This window comes from Rhinoderma darwinii, chromosome 3 (genome assembly GCF_050947455.1).
Source record: "Rhinoderma darwinii isolate aRhiDar2 chromosome 3, aRhiDar2.hap1, whole genome shotgun sequence".
NCBI classification, from domain to species: domain Eukaryota; kingdom Metazoa; phylum Chordata; class Amphibia; order Anura; family Rhinodermatidae; genus Rhinoderma; species Rhinoderma darwinii.
The window spans coordinates 166223589-166241600 of record NC_134689.1 but is presented as its reverse complement, the minus strand read 5'-3'; positions in this window follow the sequence as shown (position 1 = coordinate 166241600).

Below are 18012 nucleotides of genomic sequence, written 5' to 3'. Positions count from 1 at the left end.
CTGCTGTGTCATATCCACTCCAACCCGGACATTACAGGCGTGGACTTGGGAGGCAGATCTCATAAGGTTGCTGCTTACGCAGACGATCTGCTGTTCTTCCTCACAGCCCCTAGAATTTCCTTGCCTAACCTGATGGCGGAGCTGGGTAGATACTCGAGATTATCCAACTTCAAAATAAACTACCAGAAGTCGGAGGCCCTTAATATTTTGTTACCACAGACTTTGGTCGCTGAACTGTCGGAGTCCGTTTCCTTCAAGTGGGCAAGAGATTCGCTTAAATACCTGGGAGTCCGACTTCCTGGGGATCTTTCTCGCCTTTATGCGGTGAACTTCCCTTTGCTTCTTCAACGTATAAAGGCAGACCTGGACTCTTGGACGTCGGGCACTTTTACTTGGTTCGGTAGGTGTGCGATTTTTAAAATGAACATCTTGCCACGGATTCTGTATATCTTACAGGCCCTACCGATCCATATCCCACGCCCGTTCTTTCAGTCCCTGCTGTCCCTGGCGCACAAATTCATATGGGCAGGGAAACCAGCACGTATCGCCCGATCTTTGCTCTTTCGTGTAAAGGGGGAGGGGGGCATTGGTCTTCCGGACTTTGTCTCATATCATCACGCCTCCCACTTGACACGAATCTTAGACTGGTTCCGTCACGGCGGGACGAAAGAATGGGTGTCTATGGAACAGGTGTTTATATCCATCCCATTGCAGGCTCTGCCGTGGTTGGGCAGACATGTTCCCAGGGTCGCGCGGTTACACCCGACAATCTGCCCCACTCTGGCAGTCGCAGCGCGGGTGTTTACTCGGGCAGAGATTTCGCCGTCCCCCTCCCCGCTATTCCCGATCTTGGGCAACCCTGCCTTTCCACCGGGACTGGATAACGGTCCATTCCAAGTATGGTTGCGGGCGGGTAAGGGGCAGGCCCGACAATTTCAGCAGGAGGGGAGGTGGATGAAGAGCGATCAAATTCAAGCTCTGTCGGACCCTGTCCCTTTCTCGACATGGCAGGTTACCCAGTTGCGACATTTCCTAGTGTCCTTAGAACATCCTGGAGAGCAACTGCGAGACTGCTCCGCGTTTGAACTCCTGTGCACAGGCACAGGCACGATCCCACATGCTTTATCCAGAATCTATGCGTTCTTGATCTCGCCCACCAACCTGCCGCCACCTCCGTACTTGCTCAGCTGGGAGAGGGATCTGGGCAAAACATTTACACCTGAACAACAAGACCGTATGTTCACCATGACACATAAGTCCTCCATGGCCAGTAGATTCCAAGAGGCAGGGTTTAAGATATTGTCCCGTTGGTACAGGGTGCCTTCCAGATTGCATGCTATGATCCCGGCGGCCTCACCATTATGTTGGAGATGTGGGGACCATGTGGGTACAATCCTGCATATTTTCTGGGACTGCCCACTCCTGACTGGGTTCTGGTCCGAGGTGTGGCGCATTTCCTCAAAGTTTACGGATTACCTTCTGCCGAGATCCCCGGGCCTCTTCCTGCTTAATCTGTGTGAGGTCCCACTGCCAGTGTATAGACGTTCGGTAGTTAGACACCTGGTAAACGCGGCTAGGGCATGTGTTCCTGCACTGTGGAGACAGTCCTGTCCTCCGACGGTGGGCATGTGGTTCGGCAAGATCCAGGAAATCATGAGAATGGAGGACCTCACGGCATCAATGAAGGGAACTCATGCCTCCTTCCTAAAAACATGGCGTGAATGGATTTGTTTCCAAACGACCAAGGAATATAAAATCATCATGGCCTCGTGAATTCCCGTCTAGATCCGGAATGTCAGGTCAGCTTCCCCCCCTCTTCCCTTCGTGTTTTCTCACCCCCCATTTTCTATTCTTTCTTTCCTTATTGGCCTCTCCTTCTTTCTCTGTTGCTCTCTTTAATGCTCTTATGCACATTTAGGACATACCATGCACGGCTGCGGGTTCAGGGTGCATACCGGAGTTTTCTTACATAAGTATTTTCAGCGACATGGTACTCTCAGGTGAACTCATGTGTTGATGTGAGGCTGATAACTGCCCTGTGATCTGTTGCATGATTTCAATGCCATTTTTGAACTATGTTGTGTATATTACTTGTACGATTTGTGATATAAAATAACAAAATGACAAAAGAATTAAAAAAAAAAAAAAAACATACTGCGAAAGCAACCCAGGAGTTTTTTTTAAGTCAAAGAAGTGGAATATTCTGCAATGGCCAAGTCAATCACCAGATCCCAACTCGATCGAGCATGAATTTCACTTGCTAAAGATAAAACTTAAGGCAGAAAGACCCACAAACAAGCAGCAACTGAAGACCACTACAGTAAAGGCCTGGCAAAGCCTCACAAGGGAGGAAACCCAGCGTTTGGGGATGTCCATGGATTCCGGACTTCAGGCAGTTAGTGCCTGCAAAGGATTCTCTACAAAGTATTAAACAAAAAAAGAACATTTTATTTATGGTAATGTTAATCTGTCTACTTTTGAGCCCCTGAAATGAGGAGGCTGTGTAGAAAAATGATTGCAATTCCTAAACGTTGCAGGTTTAATTCAAGGGGTTGAACAAAAATATCCTGTGAAAATGCACACTTCAATTGCATCTCAGTTGTTTGATTTCAAATCCAATGTGGTGGCATTCAGAGCCCAAATCATGTAGATTGTGTCACTGTCCAAATAATTCTGGACCTAACTGTATTTAGACATGCAGGCAAAAATATATATACTAGTCCTTCTCAAGGAATTAGAATATCATCAAAAAGTTAATTTAGTTTGTGTCAGTCAGGGCTCCATTCCGAGGGAAAGCTCTGTCGGAACGGAGCCCTGACGCAGATGTGAACGAAGCCAAACATCTACTACGTTATCTGTACTCAGAGGGTTCTCACTGTTATCTGTGCTACTACATAGGACTGCAGGTAACATCTACGGCAGGGGTCTCAAACTCGGCCGGGTAAGTGGGCCGCATATAGAAAAAATGGGAAGTTGACGGGCCGCATTACTTTCAAATTTTATACAATACAAAATTATTGTTAATCAATTAGTTATTTGAACTACTATAACACTATATTACTAGAATAATAATACTACATTACTATAATAATAGCGCTAGGTTTAAAATTTGAGATATTTCTCCACGTGCTTATTTCAACAATCCAGCTTTCCAGTTTGTGTCGCTAAATGCAGTCCGGCGGCTCAGCTAGCACACATGTCAAGATTGGGCAGCCCCTTTTTAGATAGTGCCGCAGTGCCCTCTGTGGATGCTGCCGCAGTGCCCTCTGTGGATGCTGCCGCAGTGCCCTCTGTGGATAAGGCCACAGTGCCCTCTGTAGATAAGGCCACAGTGCCCTCTGTAGATAAGGCCACAGTGCCCTCTGTAGAGGCTGCCACAGTGCCCTCTGTAGAGGCTGCCACAGTGCCCTCTGTAGAGGCTGCCAAAGTGCCCTCTGTAGAGGCTGCCCCAGTGATGTCAGGGGCTTGCCCAGAGCTGGAGTCCCAGGCAGAGCGCTAGTAGGCTCTTCTTGGGACTCCAGCTGTGCTCCTGACATCACTGGGACTCCTGCTCTGGGGAAGCCCCTGACATCATTGTCGATGTATGGACAGCGATGTCAGAGGCTTCCCCAGAGTCCCGGAGCAGAGCCGATAATAGCGCTCTGCCCGGGACTCAGCTCTGGGGAAGACCCTGACACACTGTCGATATATGGGCAGCGATGTCAGGGAATTCCACGGAGTCCCGGAGCAGAGCCGACACCAGCGCTCTGCTCGGGACTCCGGCTCTGGGGAAGCCCCAGACATCGCTGTTCATATGTGGACAGTGATGTCAGGGAATTCCACAGAGTCCAGGACAGAGCCGACACCAGCGCTCTGCTCCGCTCTGGGCAAGACCCTGACACACTGTCCATATATGGGCAGCGATGTCAGGGAATTCCCCAGAGTCCCGGAGCAGAGCCGACACCAGCGCTCTGCTCGGGACTCCGGCTCTGGGGAAGCCCCAGACATCGCTGTCCATATGTGGACAGCGATGTCAGGGAATTCCAGAGTCTCGGAGCAGAGCCGATACTAGCGGCTCTGTGTCCCGCGGGCCGCAGATGACCGCCCCAGGGGCCGCATGCGGGCCGCGTGCTTGAAACCCCTGATCTACGGCATTCTCTGTACTGTGCATATGTGCGCATGTGTGGGTATATATGGGTCTCTGTTCGTATATAGGGCCAGCGTGCGCACCTGAATTGTATGTCAAATTAGCCCATGATCACCCTGGACTATAAGAATGTCCCTGCCCCTTCATTGCCTGAGCGTTGTTGTGTTTACCTGTGTTAGTCTTTGCAAATGGTCCCTTAGTATTTTCCAGTTCCCAGTGTTCCCGTACCTGCTACCTGTATCCTGTGCTATCTTGTTCCTGTGCCATTGAGAGTTGGAGTTGTGTGGTACCGTATACTACGCCTTCTGTTACACCGCTCCTGGTGTCTGCCTGCTTATTTGAGCTGTAGAAATTGAATTGGTATCCTGTTGGCCAGCCGCTATCTCGCTATGGCGGTACGACCCAGTTGGTTTACACACCCACCGTGACAAAAAAACAAATAAAAACATATATATGAATTAGAATATCATCAAAATCTTTATTTCAGTAATTCAATTAAAAAAATGAAACTCGTGTATTATATAGGTTCATTACACACAGAGTGATCTATTTCCAGCATTTTTTTCTTTTAATGTTGATGATTATGGCTAACCGTTAATGAAAACCCACAATTTAGTGGCTCCGAAAATTAGAATATTCTATAAACCCAATTTCAAAAATTATTTTTAATACCGAAATGTTGGGCTACTGAAAAGTATGTACAGTATATGTACTCAATACTTGGTCGGGGCTTGTTTTGCATGAATTACTGCATCAATGCGGCGTGGCATGGAGGAGATCCGCCTGTGGCACTGCTGAGGTATTATGGAAGCCCAGGTTGCTTTGATAGTGGCCTTCAGCTCGTCTGCATTGTTGGGACTGGTGTCTCATCATCCTCTTGACAATACCCCATAGATTCTCCATGGGGTTTAGGTCAGGCGAGTTTGCTGGCCAATCAAGCGCAGTGATACTGTGGTTATTAAACCAGGTATTGGTACGTTTGGCAGTGTGGGCAGGTGCCATGTCCTGCTGGAAAATGAAATCTGCATCGCCATAAAGCTTGTCAGCAGAGGGAAGCATGAAGTGCTCGAAAATTTATATGGCTGCGGTGACTCTGGACTTGATATAACACAGAGACACACATATATTTATATATGTGTGTGTCCTCTGTGTGTATATGTGTCCTTAAGTGCCTATATATGTGTCTGCATGTGTGTATGTTTTTGTGTGTTCATCTACTACATTATCTGTACTCAGTTATCTGTGGTGTTACATAAGACTGCAGGTAAGGCATCGTTCACAAATCCGATCTTTTCTGACGTTCCGTCGGAGCTTTCCGTAAGGTTAGAGCCCTGACTGATACAAACGGAAAACCATATGGTGACTGATCCAGTGCCATTGGTTTCCGTTTGTCTCCATTGTGCAAGTGTTCTGTCGTTTTGGTGGAATGAATACCGTAATCATACGGTATTCATTCTGTTCGTGAACAGAGGGTGTGTCTTAGAAGCGCTAAGCACTGCACCCCCAGTGCCTAGTGGCAAGTAAGGGCCTGGTTTTTCCCCCAACCTGTGTGAGCACTATGGGGGTGGCAGGTTTTTTCATCGTATTGCCGATGGACGCCGGCGAGTTACTGATTTACTGTCACTGTTTTATTGCCCAAACTGATGACTCCTTAAAAATAGGAAGAATTTTGGTGCTAATATTGCAAAATTCTGAGGGTATGTTCACACGGCCTATTTTCGGTCGTTTTTCGGGGCGTAAATGCCCGAAAAACGGCTGAAAATCGGAAGCAGAACGCCTCCAAATATCTGCCTGTTCTGTTCCGACGGGCCGTTTTTTATGCGGCCGTTTTGAAAAATGGCCGCGTAAAAAAACGGCCGTGAAAAAGAAGTGCAGATCACTTCTTGGGACGTTTTTGGAGCTGTTTTTCATAGACTCTATTGAAAACAGCTCCAAAAACGGCCGTAAAAAACGCAGCGAAAATCGCGAATGGCTTAAAAAACATCTGAAAATCAGGAGCTGTTTTCAAGGGAAACCAGCTCCATATTTTCAAGCGTTTTTGCGTTTGTGTGTGAACATACCCTAAGGGCGTTTTACGCCTCGAATTACGTCCGAAAATACGGTTCCAAACCGCCGGCAAACATCTGCCCATTGAAATCAATGGGGTTACGATGTTCTGTGCACACAGGCTTTTTTTACGCGCCTCTGTCAAAAGACGGCGCGTAAAAAGACGCCCGCGTCAAAGAAGTGCATGTCACTTCTTGAGACGTAATTGGAGCCGTTTTTCATTGATTCATTGAAAAACAGCTCCAATTACGTCCGTAATTGCCGCTGCGAAAAACGCGAGTAGGAGCAATTACATCTGAAATTCAGGAGCTGTTTTCCCCTGAAAGCAGCTCCGTAATTTCAGGCATATTGGACGCTGCCGTGTGAACATACCCTTACTTTTGTGGGCTCATGCAATAGAACTGGCATTTAGGTATTAAATTAACTCTGGGCATAACATTCCTTGGGGCCAGGCAGGAATTAATCTGGTTGTCATAAACTTCATATGCCATGTTGCGTTTGAGGCTTCACTGCATTGTTAAGTTTTCCCAAAAAAAAGTTATCTATTTACTTCTCTTCTAATCTTGCTCTTGACAACATTAATTAGGCTTTTTATAAAACAAATTCCCTTAAAAATAACCACCTCCATAATCTTCCACATCATATTGTTTTTTGACTGGAATGTCTTGTTTTTTTTAAAAAGCTTTTTTTGGTGTCACACTGGCACTAATTTTATTTTTTACTTTTACTTTTACTACTGCTAGTTGCGACTGCTGCAGGGGCTGTGCCAGCTGGTGCCTGTAAAATAGTCACCCGGCCTGAGCTACTGCTTTTATCTTAGCAATTAAACTCAATGAATCAATAGTTCATAAAATAAACGTTATAATCTGCCACCACCACTTTGTCAGTGTCCGTGTTATTTACTCTAACTACATGACATAGAGCCTGGATAAAAAATACACCCTCAGGACACTAATGCTTTTGTCTTAGGTTCGTTCACATTAGCATTGGGGTTCCTTTTGTGGGTTCTGTCGGAACTTTCTGTCAGGGGAACCCACGAACGGAAACCAAACGAAGACCATAGCTTTCCGTTTGCATTACCATTGATTTCAATGGTAACGCATCCGTTGCAAATGGTTTCCATTTCTCATCGCTCAGTATGGTTTCCGACGGAACCCCGACGCAGAAGTGAACGAAGCCTTTTACATACATGTATATCTGTCGAGGCATGGACTCTACAAGATCTCTAAAGGTGTCCTGTGGTATCTTGCACCAAGACATTAGCAGCAGATCCTTTAAGTGTTGCAAGGTGGAACCTCCATGGATTAGACTTGTTTTTCCCGCACATCCCACAGGGTGGGTTATCCTGCAGAAAGAGGCCACTTCCATGAGGGAATACTGTTGTCATGAAGGGGTGTATTTGGTTTTCAACAACGTTTAAGTGGATGGTACATATGAAAGTAACATCCACATAAATGCCAAGGCCAAAGCTTTCCCAGCAGAATATTGCCCAGAGCATCACACTGCTTCCACTGGCTTGCCTTCTTCCCCAGATAATGGACGCATTCCGTGTCATTCAACAGACACGACCACCTTCTCCCATTGCTCCCTGGTCCAGTTCTGATTCTCATGTGTCCATTGTGGGCGCTTTCAGCGGTGGACAGCATAGGCTCTCTGACTGGTCTGTGGCTATACAGCCCATACGCAGCATCTGTGATATGTTGTATGTTCTGACACCTTCCCATTATAACCAGCGTTACCTTTTTAACCCCTTAACGCTATGTGACGTAATAGTACGTCACAGGCATTGTCCTGTTAACGCAAACTGACTATTACGTCAGAGCATTAACAGGGTACTGTGTCGGCAGAGCTTAACGCTATCAATGCTTCAAGGCCAGAGCTAGCCTCCGATCCGGCTGATTAACTCCTTAGATGCAGCGCTCAAAAGCGAGCGCTGCATCTATGGTGTTTACAAGCAGATCGGAACCCTGCAATGAAATCGCGGGGGTTCCGATGACTGCTTCGGCAGACTGAAGGGCTAACAATGGCCTCCTGTCTGCCAAGTACGGAAGCCTGCTAGGTCCTGCCCAGAGGCGGGGCCTAAAAAGCGTCCGGCCGCAGTAACAAGATGGAGCAGTCTCAGAAGCTGAGCCTGCGACATCAGCCGCTGGTGTCAGCTGTATGTTACATCTGACACCGTGCTGTAACGGCAGGGAATGGAGCTAGCTCCGATCCCTGTCATTAATCCCTTAGATGCCGCGATTGTTATGTCATCGTGACGATGCCGATCATTGCTATGGCAACTGGAGGCCTCCTGGTCTGCCACGTACGATAGCCTATTAGGCCCCGCCCACAGACGGGACCTAATAGGCTTGCTGTCAGTAAATGACTGACCGCTCTAATGCATTGCACTACGTGGGTAGTGCAATGCATTAGAGTAATGATCAGAGGTGCAGGCCCTCAAGTCCCCTTGTGGGACAAAAAAATGTTTAATAAAAGTTTCAAGTTGATAAAAACAAACACTGCCTTTTTTCCTATAATGAGCCTTTTATTATTGGAAAAAAATGAAACTGTTAAAGAAAAGTACACATATTTGGTATTGCCACGTCCGTAACGACCCAAACTACACCGCGTTCCAAATTATTATACAAATGTTATTTTTTGCTGATTTTCCTAAATCGATGCAAATGACAGTCAGTATAATCTTCAGCCGTTGGAGTATAATGCAAATTTTATTGAACAGATCTCTTAATGATAAGAGATTTTTTTTTAGAAGTAAAAAACTCAAAATACACGGTATCAAATTATTATGCACAACAGAGATCAAAACATTTTAAAGGTTGTAAAGAGAACTAAAATGGTAATTTGTTGAATTTGCAGCATCAGGAGGTCATATTTACAGAAATCAAAAGCTCTTTCAATCAAAAAAAAACTTAGCAGGCCAAGTTACATGTTAACATAGGACCCCTTCTTTGATATCACCTTCACAATTCTTGCATCCATTGAATTTGTGAGTATTTGGACAGTTTCTGCTTGAATATTTTTGCAGGATGTCAGAATAGCCTCTGTTTTGATGTGAACTACCTCCCACCCTCAAAGATATTTTGCTTGAGGATGCTCCAAAGGTTCTCGATAGGGTTGAGGTCAGGGGAACATGGGGGACACACCATGAGTTTCTCTCCTTTTATGCCCATAGCAGCCAATGACACAGAGGTATTCTTTGCAGCATGAGATGGTGCATTGTCATGCATGAAGATCATTTTGCTATGGAAGGCACGGTTCTTCCTTTTTGTACCACGGAAGAAAGTGGTCGGTCATAAACTCTATGTACTTTGCAGAGGTCATTTTCACACCGTCAGGTACCCTGAAGGGGCCTATTAGCTCTGTCCCCATGATTCCAGCCCAAAACATGACTCCGCCACCTTGCTGACGTCGCAGCCTTGTTGGGACATGGTGACCATTCACCAACCATCTACTACTCCATCCATCTGGACCATCCAGGGTTGCACAACACTCATCAGTAAACACGGTTTGAAAATTAGTCTTCATGTATTTCTGAGCCCACTGCAACAGTTTCTGCTTGTGAGCATTGTTTAGGGATGGCCGAATAATCGCTTTATGCACACTTGCAAACCTCTGGAGGATCCTACACCTTAAGGTTCGCGGGACTCCAGAGGCACCAGCGGCTTCAAATACCTGTTTGCTGCTTTGCAATGGCATTTTAGCAGCTGCTCTCCTAATCCTATTAATTTGTCTGGCAGAAACCTTCCTCATTATGCCTTTATCTGAACGAACCCGTATGTGCTCTGAATCAGCCACAAATCTTTTCACAGTACGATGATACCGCTTAAGTTTTCTTGAAATATCCAATGTTTTCATACCTAGTGCAATACCTTGGACAATTTCACGCTTTTCTGCAGCAGAGAGATCCTTTTTCTATCCCATATTGCTTGAAACCTGTGGCCTGCTTAAGAATGTGGAACGTCCTTAAGTAGTTTTCCTTTGATTGGGCACACCTGGAAAACTAATTATCACAGGTGTCTGAGATTGATTACAATGATCCAAAGAGCCCTAAGACACTATCATCCATGAGTTTAATTGAAAAACTAATAATTAAATGTTTATGACACTTAAATCCAATGTGCATAATAATTTGGAACACGGTGTATAAAACTATAATATTATTTTTCCTGCACTGTGAACGCAAAAAACAAACAAAAAAAAACAATGCCATAATCGCTATTTTTTTTAATCACAATCACTCACAAAACAGGATCATAGTACCAATAAATACTACAACCCATCCCGCAATAAACAAGCCCTTACACAACATTTTTGACTAAAAATGTAAAAAGTTCTGTCTCTCAGAATATGGTGACACAAAATGTGCAGTGTCCAAAAGCAGATAAGATCGCGCACCATTTATCAGTGCGACCCTGGCCACATATTTCTGAAATGTTATTTATTTACCGCATTATTATACCCCCTTATTATGCCATGATGTACTCTGCCCAGCTTACACATACCCTGATGTACTCCACACAGCTTACATATACCCTGATGTACTCCACACAGCTTACATATACCCTGATATACTCCGCACAGCTTACATATACCCTGATGTACTCCGCATAGCTTACATATACCCTGATGTTCTCCGCACAGCTTACATATATCCTGATGTACTCCGCACAGCTTACATATGCCCCCACATTATAAACTGAAATACCAGCAAAACCCCAAACAGAACAACTACCAAGCTACATCTGTGCTCCAAAAGCCAAATGGCGCTCCCTCCCTTCTGAGCCGTACAGCGTGCCCAAACAGCTGTTTACGTCCACATATATGGCATCGCTATACCCGGGGGAACCAGCTTATCAGTTTACGAGAGGTGTGTCTTCGGTGGCACAAACTGGGCACAACATATTGTGCACTAAAATGGCATATCAGCGGAAAATTGAAATTTTCACTTTGCACCATCCCTGCAAATTAATTACTAATGGAAAAAACACCTGTGGGGGCAAAATGCTTACTACACCCCTTAAAATGCCTTAAGGGGTGCAGTTTACAAAATAGGGGTCACTACTTGGGGGTTTGTTTTATGATTTGACCTCAGAGCCCTGCAAATGTGGGCCAATGCTGCGAAAATCACCAAAATGTACCTCAAATGCGTATGTTGCTCTTCACTTCTGAGCTCTGTCATATGTCCAGGCAAATGTTAAATGCCTTGAGGGGTGTAGTTTCCAAAATGGGGTCACTTCTTGGGGGCTTCCACTGTACTCTGGTACCTTTAGGGTTTTGCAAATGCGACATGGCACCCAAAAACCAATCCAGCAAAATCTGCATGCCAAATAGCGCACCTGCCTTTCTGAGCCCTGTTGTGTGTCCAAACAGCAGTTTATGACCACGTGTGGGGTATTTCTGTACTCTGGAGAAATTGCTTTACAAATGTTGGGGTGATTTTTCTACTTTATCCCTTGTGAAAATGAAAAAATTCTACTTTATAGTGGAAAAAAAGTTGATATTCATTTTTACGGCCTAATTCCAATAAATTCTGAAAAAGACCAGTGGGGTCTAAATGCTCACTATACCCCTAGATAGATTCCTTAAGGGGTGTAGTTTCCCAAATGGGGTCACTTTTGGGGGGTTCCTACTGTTTTGGTCCTGCAGGCACTGTGCAAATGTGACATGGCACCCGAAACCATTCCAGCTAAATTTGAGCTCCAAATGGTGATCCTTTCCTTTTGACCCCTGCCGTGTGTCCAAACAGCAGTTTATTACCACATACGGGGTATTTCCGTAGTGAGGAGAAATTGCTTTACAATCTGCTTTTTCTCCTTTTATTCCTCGTAAAAATTGTTGTTTTCAGAAAAAATAGATTTTTCATTTTTTACAGACTAATTCCAATAAATTCAGCAAAAAATCTGTGGGTTCAAAATGCTAATTATACCAATAGATACATTTCCTGAGGGTGTATTTTCTTGCGGCAGATGTTCTTTCTGCCCCTTAATGCCGACTGTAAAAAACTTTTCTAATCCTGTCGACGGAAGGCTATATCGAATCGAACAATTTTTGAATTGTCAAAGCAGTGGAGTGATCTATGTTGCCAAGTGTCCTTGTCCCAAGTTATATGTGGGCAAAACCATTCAGAAATTGAGAAGACGTGTGTCTAGACATATAAGTGCGGTGACCTGTAATGAGGATACTTCTCTTTCTAGACACATTGTAAAATTTCATGGAGGTAACCCTAAGTTGCTTAAATTTTGGGGTATTGCCCAGGTTAAAATGGGACCCAGAGCGGGCAATTTGGACCGTAAACTTCTGCAAGAGGAAGCGAGGTGGATTCACCGACTTAATACCATGTCTCCTTTAGGTCTGAACGAGGGTTTTACCTTCAGTGCGTTTCTTTAGTTCTACAGTTGGACATTGAGAATTCCTCTCAGTGTTATTATTGTCCATACTTATGGACCTCTGTGGAATCACATATATACATATAGGGACTACTCATAGTTTAATATTACTCTTCTGCCATAGTGTTCTTCACAGCAATGTGGAGGACCCTCCTAAATGATACAAATAATAAAATAATCTAACAATGTGAGAATCATTCTAATCAAATGGTTGGAATGACCTACGTATCGACAATTATTAGGGCTTCGACCACATGATGGAGGCGTTTGGTTGTCACAGACATAGTGTATATATGTTCATTGATCTTGTATTGATCCTTAGAAATATGGCATATCCCAGAATGGGGATTTTGGAGACACTTTTTTATTTGAGGATGACTGCTTTGGTTCATGAACCCGGACCGTGACTTAAACATCGATATGGCAACTAACTGTCAGGGAGCACGTTTTGGCTATATGAGGAGGGATACTGACATGTTCCCTTTTATTATCTTCCCCCCCCCTTTATTTGATCCCGGCGGTCCGTATCGACGCTGGCTTAATTACTCTATACATGTCTTAATAGACTGCAGGTCCCTCCTGTATGGTTGTTCCGGGTGCCCGCATTACTGCTGGATGCATACTTGTTGAATGCCGCTCGCATGATAGGGACGGCAATAGGCGCCAGTGCATATGACATTAAGCATCGCTAGCCAGAGCGAGCCTCTGGCACTAAGTCGCTGTTTGCCGCATCTGCGCAGGCGCTAGCGACTCATTTGGTGAGTCGCGGTCTCGGCTGGTCTAAATACACCAAGTCGTTCTTTCATCTTTGTGCGCATGCGTCGCAACCTGTCTCTGATTGAAGTACCTTACACTGTTGTTCATTTGTCGGTTGAACACAGCTGAGAGGCTTCTATGTCTCCTTCACTGCCATAGGCCATTCGGCCGGACACACCTTCAGACACGTCATTTTGTGTGTCTATATTAGGATCTACTTTACCCCACGCCGCCATTAGCCCCATGTACCCCTGAAGACGCTACTTGGTAGCGAAACATGTCGGGGGGGCTGCTAATGTTTTAGACACTGCCGTTGATCGGACCTACTGCCACCTACTAGTTGCTAAACAATTTAACTGGTTAGGGACGACACATTCCTATGTTACACATATACATGCCTGTTTAATCAGGTTACATACTTGTACGTCCGATCTCGGCTGGTGATATTTTTAAATCATAACTGTGGTTTGTCCAGCTATACGTAGCTATTAAAGTTTATTATTCTCATTATCAGTGGTGGCTGGGAAATTGGGTTTGGCTGTTGCAGGCAGCTCCTTTTGTGTGTATATATATATTGTGCCCGCCAGCTACCAGGGGTCACATCCTTGTTCGTTTTATTTTCTAAAATAGGGTCACTTTTGGAGGGTTTCCACTGTTTTGGTCCCTCCAGGACATTGCAATTTCGACATGGCACACACAGAAAACCATTCCAGCAAAATCTGCGCTCCAAAATTTAAATGGCACTCCTTCCCTTCTGAAAATTTCTACATTTTATTGGGAAAAATTTAGATTGATTTTCACGGCTTCATTCCACTAAATTCAGCAAAAAAACAGTGGGCCCAAAATGCCCACTATACTCCTTGATAAATTCCTTGAGGGGTGTAGTTTGCCAAATGGTGTCTTTTTTGGAGAGGGCGGCTTTCTACTGTTTTGGCATCACAAGGCCTCTTCAAACCTGACATGGTGCCTAAAATATATTCTAATAAAAAGTAGTCCTCAAAATCCTCTAGGTGCTCCTTTTTTTTGGAGGTCTGTATTTCAGTGAATTAGCACACTAGGGCCACATATGGGATATTTCTAAAAATTTCAGAATCCGGGCAGTAAATATTGAGTTGCATTTTTCTGGTAAAACCTTCTGTGTTGCAGAAAAAAAAATGGATTAAAAATGAATTTCTGAAAAAAAAAAAAAATTTGTACATTTCATCCCTACATTGCTGTAATTCTTGTGAAACACCTAAAGGGTTAATAAACTTTCTAAATGCTGTTTTGAATACTTTAAGGGGTTAAATTTTTTAAATGGGGTGATTTATGGGGGTTTGCATTGTATGGGCCCCTCAAAACCACTTCACAACTGATCTGGTCCCTGAAAAAATAGCCCTTTGAAATTTTCAAGAAAATGTGAGAAATTTCTGCTAAAGTTCTAAGACTTGTAATATCCTAGAAAAATAAAAAGATGTACAAATAATGATGCCAATCAAAAGTAGACATGTGGGAAATGTTATTTAGCATTTATTTTGTGTGGTATTACTATCTGTCTTACGAGCAGATACATTTAAGTTTAGGAAAATGCAAATTTTTGCAGTTTTTCATTTAAAGAGGCTCTGTCACCACATTATAAGTGCCGTATCTCCTACATAAGGAGATCGGTGCTATAATGTAGGTGACGGCAGTGCTTTTTATTTAATAAAACGATCTATTTTCACCTTTTTATTAGCGATTTTAGATTTATGCTAATGAGTTGCTTAATGCCCAAGTGGGCGTATTTTTACTTTAGACCAAGTGGGCGTTGTTCAGAGGAGTGTATGACGCTGACCAATCAGCGTCATGCACTCCTCTCCATTCATTTAGGCAGCGCATAGGGATCCTTTTAGATCGCTATGTGCTGTCTTATACTAACACATTAACGATATTGAAGTGTTTAGACAGTGAATAGACATTCCACGGGATGTCTATTCACAATCTCGGCACTTCATTACTGTTTTTGTGGTAGTTACAGCAGAGCAAAGCGTAATCTCGCTGTAACCTGTCATTTACAGCGTAATCTCGCGAGATTACGCTTCCTCTGCTGTAACTACCACAGACAGAGTAACGAAGTGCAGAGATTGTGCGGTTCTGCCCGGCTACGGTCGTGTGCATGAGGCCTTAAAGTGTAATGAGTCACGAGAAAACAAACTCTGGAATGCTTTTACCTATCCAAGTGATTCAAAGATATTACCACATAAAGTGAAACATGGCAGATTTGAAAAATGGGGCTGCGTCCTGAACGTGCCAACTAGTCCATGTTCTTAAGGGGTTAAGTAATTTTGCTACAGTAGCTCTTCTGTAGGATCAGACCAGACAGGCTAGCCCTCATTCCCTATGTGCATTAATGAGCCCTGGGCACTCGATGTCCCTGTTGCCGGTTCACTGGTAGGCACTAAAACTGTCAGTCGCTCAGACCCTTACACTTGCCCATTTTTCCTGCCTCCCACACGTCAACTTCAAGAACGGACTATTCACTTGCTGCATAATATATCCCACCCATTGACAGGTGCCATTGTAACAAGTTAGACCTCATGCACACGAACGTTAAAGCGGCCGCGATTACTGGCCCATAGACTTCTATTGGCCACAGGTACCTTCCTGTTTGCTTATGGGAAGTTGCCCGTGCTGTTGAAAAATATGGAACATGTCCTTTTTCAGGCCGTAATTACGGCACGAGGAGTCCCATATAAGTCTATGGGTCTCCCGTAATTATGGGTGGCTGTGTGTGCGCACCCGTAATTACGGGAGCGTTGCTAGGCGACGTCAGGGGATAGTCACTGTCCAGGGGGCTGAAAGAGTTAACTGACTGGCAGTAACTCTTTCAGCACCCGGGACAGTGATTACCGCTGGAGTTAATAGTATTAAAAGTTAACTTACCCAGAACTCTCCTTCCTCCAGTCCGGCCTCCCGTGATGGCAATTCATCCCATGTGACCGCTGCAGCCAATCACAGGCTGCAGTGGTCCCGTGGACTGCCGCGTCATCCAGGGAGGTCGGACTGGATGTCAAAAGAGGGATGCGTCACCAAGACAACGGCCGGGGTACGTATGAACTTCTTTTACTTACAATCGCTGCATTCCGCTGCGGAAACTCTGCCTGAAATGGCTGCCTCTTCTCTCTTTCCAGCACTGATAGAGAGAAGGGGCTGCTGATTAGTGCAGTGCAATTTTGCAGAGAAAACGAGTCCGTAAATACGGGTGGAATACTGGTGACAACGGGCCCGTATTTACGGGCACGGGTCCGTAAGTATTGGTGGAATACGGGTCAAATACATGTGACAAAGTACCCGTATTTACGGGAGGAAAAAAATATGTTCGTGTGCATGAGGCCTTAACCCCTTCCCGCACCTTGACGTTAATGCACGTCGAGGTGAGCAGTAAGTTCGCGCACCTTGACGTGCAGTTACGTCTGTGCTTTGACAGTTAACCGCCGCGCGGCACTTCACCGCAGCAGCAGTTAACTGTGCAGGGTGTCTGCCCTGCAATCCCCGTTGCCGATCAGCTGCCCATCGCCGCTGATTTCGGCAGTTAATCCCTTAATTGCGGCGTTCGATCTTGAACGCCACAATTAAGGTGCTTAGCGCAGATCGGCTGGCGATGGTACCCATGGCAACCGGACGCCAGACAATGGCTTCCGGGCTGCCATGTACAGAAGCCTATGATGACCAGCCGAAGGGTGGTCGTTGTAGGCTTCCTGTCAGTGTGACAGTTACGTCACAATGACCGTCACAATGACAGTAAGTGTCCGCTAGTGGGACAAGTGAAAAAAGTAAAAAAAAAAGAATACAAATGTTTAAAAAAAAAAAAAAAAAAAGGGTAAAAATAAAAGTTAGAAGTGACATAAACAAGAACTGCTTTTTTTCCTATAATAAGTCTTTATTATAGGAAAAAAATTAACACGTAAAAAATAAGTACACATATTTGGTATCACCGCGTTCGTAACGACCCCAACTATAAAACTATAATATTATTTTTCCCGCACGGTGAACAAAAAAAATTATCGAAAAACAATGCCAGAATCACTATTTTTTGGTCACCAAAATATACAATAAAAAGTGATCAATAAGTCGCATGTACGTCAAAATAGTACCGATACAAGCTACAACCCGTCCCGCAAAAAACAAGCCCTTACACAGCTTTTTTGACTGAAAAATAAAAAAGTTATGGCTCTCAGAATATGGTGACACAAAAAATTAATTATTTTCAAAATAAGTGATTTTATTGCTCAAACGCTGCAAAACATAAAAAAACCTATATACATATGGTATCGCCGTAATCGTACCGACATGCAGAATAAAATATAATGGTCATTTATAGCCCAGGGTAACTGCCGTAAAAAATAAATAAAAATCATTGTCAGAATTGATAGTTTTTGGTCACCTGGCTTGCCAAAAAATTTAATAAAATGTGATCAACAAAATTGCATGTACCCCAAAATGGTACCAATGAAAATTACAGATTGTCCCACAACAAATAAGCCCTCACACAGCTCCGGTGGTGAAAAAATAAAAAAAAAAGTTCCGGCTCCCAGATTATGGCGATGCAAAATGTTCAGAGCGTTCCAAAACAGATAGGATCGGGTGCCATTTATAAGTGCGACACTGGCCACATATATGCGGATTATTATTTATTTACCCCATTATTCTACCCTCTTATTATGCCCTGATGTACTC